The sequence below is a fragment of the Hippoglossus stenolepis genome, chromosome 12 (genome assembly GCF_022539355.2).
Source record: "Hippoglossus stenolepis isolate QCI-W04-F060 chromosome 12, HSTE1.2, whole genome shotgun sequence".
Taxonomy (NCBI): domain Eukaryota; kingdom Metazoa; phylum Chordata; class Actinopteri; order Pleuronectiformes; family Pleuronectidae; genus Hippoglossus; species Hippoglossus stenolepis.
Window position 1 is genome coordinate 6,167,328 of NC_061494.1, and position 4,913 is coordinate 6,172,240.

A 4,913-nucleotide genomic window follows, 5' to 3' on the forward strand; every position below is an offset into this window, starting at 1 on the left:
CTCAAACTTCACCTGTAGTGACAGTGATCCCCTGGAACACCGCAAGCCACAGTCCAAACACAGTACCCCTAAAGGGACTGAACATATAGCCACATGTGACCCTGCACCCACAGCCATGCCACTCATTCATGTGAATGCAACCAAGTGGCAACTATCGTCCAAACACAAGGAAGAGGAAGAGCAATGACCGCCCCTCCATCTCCAGTTTGTAAATCTGGAGATGGAGGGGCCCGCTCGCATATCAATATGGAAGTTCTCAATCCCAGCCACAACTGAACAAACCCCCCCGAGAAGAATCAATGGGCAGCAAGGTCATTAGAACACAGACTGTCAATAGGTGTGCCCAGAAAAGCCTGAGATGGAGACTATGACACCAATCGTCTCATCACAGCCTCACAATGAGCACAACATAGTTAAAATCCAAGAATATTCTTCCACGGTGGACACAGCTGCAACCAAATCCTGAATTGGGAAGAACTTCAAACCTCTCCTCTCCAGCTCGTCTTTGAAGACCATAGGCTTCTTTGAGAAAACAAAAAGAATACCCCTCATAAAGACCACCTTTGCTCGGAGGCATTTTTGTCCGCTTGAGGCTAACATCACATGCACACAAAATGACCTCCACATAGACTTTCCTGAACAGCCACCTAATACAATGATGCCTGAAGCATGGTGTGTGCCACAATGGCTGTGTGAAACGCATGATGGCAACGCCGTGATCTCGCAGCATTTGATGTTCACACTGGCAGTCAGAGCCGTGGGTGAGACTCCAAGTGGGTAAAGCTGATGAGCCCATTCTGTCATTGCACTGTATTCTCATGTATGGTGAGAACCAAAGTTACAAAGACTGTGAAACAGTTTGGGAAGAACTAATTAACACAGAACCATTCCTCATCATGAATGAAGATACAGTATATACAAAGGAGCACAAGATGCAGCTGCAGCAGCAAAGTTTCCGGAAAAACTTCTCATGAACAAGGCCCCATGGTGAAAGCTGCATTGCAGGTACAGGAATGAAAGCCCACTGATAATAAATTAATTACTTAATCAGTATTCACTTTTCAAAAAGCTTCCTCACAGAAGATGGGGCACCCAGTAACCCTTATACATGTCCCATCAGTTACATGCGCTGCTCACTCGTCCACGATTTGTGTGAACACAGGCCAGAAAAAAAAGCAATATTCTAAGCTGGTGTTGCCGGTGGATGGCGCTCCATGTGACTGCTTCCAAGACACTGAAATTTGAATCTGCGCTCGCAAAGATTTACCCAACCAACCAATCTTGGCAGATGTCACACTGTTTGTAGGTGGCTCTTGTTTTCGTGAAGTAACATATATAATATATATTCAGGATATAGTTGTCCAGCTAAACTATGATGGAGCCACTTTTACCACAGGCTAGACAAAGAAAATTGATTAGCCATGCTCCGCCCAACTCACTGAAATTGAGGCTTTAACTGCTGCATTTAAACTAACTGCAGGTAAACATGTTAATGTATACACTGATCCTGCATATGTCTATGAAGTATGTCATATTCACTCAAACATTTGGAAACAGAGATTTTGACAGAGCAGCCGGCACACCAGTGATGCATGGGTAAGCCATTTACCATCTGTTAAAGCTAAGCAACTCCCCACAGTGGTGGCAATCATCAAATGTTGTGCAAATCAGAAAACAGACACCCTCATAGCCAAGGGTAACCATTTTGCTGAAGAGGCTGCAAAACAGGAAACAACAGGTGTCAATAATTGAAGCTCCGGTTTGGGCTCAAGAACCCACACTTCAGGCTCTGTACAACCAGGTTCTTCCGGATGATGAGGTGGAGAGTGCAGCCCATGGTTATTTTCTCAAAGATGGCATGTTGGTGAGAAAACGAGTTCCCCAGGGGGACTGTTTTATGGGGGATGAAACTTTACAAATTGTTCTGCCCTCTAGTGGAAGACTCGCTGTACTTCAGGCTGCTCATGATGGCGCTGCAGGTCATTTAGGGGTATGATAAAGTAAGGAGACATTTTTACTGGCCTCTTTTGAAAAGAGACATTTCTGCTTTCATCAAAACTTGCCACATATGTCAATTGACGGGAAAACCCAATCAGATAATTAAGCCTGCCCCTCTGTATACCATTCCAGTTGCTGAAAAAACATTTGAGCATCTGATCATTGACTGCGTTGGTCCCTTGCCACACTTCAAAGTTGGTAGTAAGTTTTTGTTTACATTGATGTGTTAGGCTACGGGCTATCCTGCTGCCTATCCCCACACAGTGCGAGGCCCTTTAGCCTCCCTGCACAGTGACTGGCAAGCCGAGGAGGCCCCAAAAAAATGAATAGATCATGTAAATGGTTTTTAAACAGCGGCTGTACCAGGCAAATAAAATGGTGAGAGAAAACTTACAGGCAGTTCAAAATAAAATGAATAGTCTGTATGATCGGGATGCAGAACGCCGAGAATTTAGTACTGGGGATCAAGTTCTGGCACTTGTTGGACCTTAATTATTTAATCTCGCCCCCTGACCGGAAGAGGTCTGTGCAGTTGTGTCACATTAATTTGTTAAAACCATACTTTGCTCGCTCCCCTGTGCCAGGTCCTGGGTCGTCGTTTTCACCTGTTGATGCAGCGGTTCCAGTGGGTCATTCACCTCCACCTCTTGATCCGACAGGGGAATTTGAGGGAGAGTGTTATACACCAGATGATGGCATTTTGAAAGGGTGTCTTAAAAACTCTGAGTCACTTTCCAATCTTGATGTAATATTGAAATATTTACCTAAACCAAAGCGAACAGAGTTGGTGAATCGTATTAAAGGTTATCCCTGCCTGTTTGCAGATACACCTTCTCGTACTCATCTTCTTGAGCATGATATTGACGTGGGAGAGGCCCATCCAGTCAGACAACGCTTTTATCGTGTCTCCAGGTAAACAAGAGCATTTAGAAGCAGAGGTCAGATATATGCTGGAAAATAACATTGCTGAGCCATGTGCATCTAGTTGGTCTTCCCCATGCTTACTTGTAACGAAGCCAGATGGTACGTTTAGACCATGTACTGATCTCCGAAAGGTGAATCAAGTGACCAAGCCAGACTCTTTTCTACTCCCACGTATGGAGGACTGTGTGAACCAGGTTGGCTCTGCTAAGTTTGTCATTAAGTTTGACCTACTTAAAGGCTACTGGCAAGTTCCTTTAACTTCCAGAGATAGGGAGATTGTCACCTTCATTACATCCAGTGGTTTGTATTCCTATACCGTTATGCCAGTTGGGTTACGTAATGCCCCAGCCACCTTCCAGCGCCTAATGAACAAGGTGGTGTCAGGGTTGGTCGGCTGCACTGTGTATTTGGATGACGTGGTGATTTACAGTGACACTTGGGAGAATCATCTTCAGCGCATTCGGGCACTGTTTGATCGTCTGGCCTGGGCTCATCTGACCATTAATCTGGCAAAATGTGAGTTTGCTAAGGCAACAGTAATGTATCTGGGAAAAGTAGTTGGCCAAGGGCAGGTGCGCCCAGTAAGAGCAAAGGTATTGGCAGTTGATCAGTTTCCTGTTCCGACTACCAAGAAAGAACTCTCTCGTTTCTTGGGTATGTTGGGGTACTATCGTGGGTTTTGTAAAGATTTTTCCACAGTGGTTGCCCCACTCACTTCTCTTCTTAGCCCAAAGGTTAAGTTTGAGTGGTCTCTCACTTGTCAGGAAGCCTTCGAGTCTGCCAAGACGTTATTGTGTTCTGCCCCTGTCCTTGCAGCCCCATAGTTGGACCAGCCGGTTAACAGGTTAACATTAATGTAATTGCATTGGATTAAAATCCTTAGTTATTATATGTTGTTTAACTATTCAATGGGTATTTGGTAGTTGTCAAATTTTGGGGATCCAAAGGAGGACCCCCATCTTAAGGGAAGGGGTGTGACAACCCTCTTACTCTACCTGCCTGTGTGCCTTGCTCTGTGCTGGTGGGTGGAGCTACACCCACCTACCTGCCCATCTGGGTGGGCCTTCCAAGAAGGCATAAAACACTGGTCTTCTGGGAGTGTCTGTCTATCTCTCAACAGGGCCTTCTGCACCAGCTGATGTCCTTCATACATACACACCTCACCAGTTAATTAATATGATGTATGAGTTAAGTTAAATAAATTACTTTTGATTGATCAATCTGTGTGCGACCTAAAAAACTGCAGTGAGAACAGCCTTCTTTCGTCTGCTTCTCTTCGTCTGTGAGTGGAGCGGGACTCTCTCCCTGGGCCTCCGTCTCAAGTGGCGGCACCTTTCTGCAATGTGCAATCTGCAAAATGTTGAAAGTTAATTAATTGCATTATTTACAAAATGAGTTCCGTTGTTACTGCTGATTTTATGTGGGATTCCCCATGGAAATGATGATTTCTCGTACCAACACCTTTGCCACTGCAGAGGCATCTGCTTTACCTGTAGGGAAAACTTCAACCCATTTAGAAAACATGTCAACAGCCACAAGACAATATTTCTTTCCTTGACATGGTCTTAGTTCAATGAAATCCATTTGCAAGTGATCAAATGGTTGGCCAGGGGGAGGGTGGCTAGAGGCTAGTATGTCCTGGCCTCTTGTAGTGTTGCTTGTCAGACAAATTAAACATTTTGAAAAAAACATTGTGAGTAATTTCTGAAGCCCTCCAATTTTTGCATAAAAAACAAACAAAACAAACAAACATTTAACCAGACAGGGACATCCGTCCTCAGATTGCAATATGTTATTAACATATGTACATTCAGCCCTTTTCCAGGCTGCTTTCTCTATGTTGTCAGCATGGCTCTGTGCTTCTGCTAAATCTGTGAGAGAGGCAAGAGGAGTAGCAATCAATTGTGACATTTACAGTATGTTGTTATGTTTGTTCTGCCGCTTCCTTTGCTGCTGTATCTGCTTAAGCATTACATGTTGAAACAGAATCA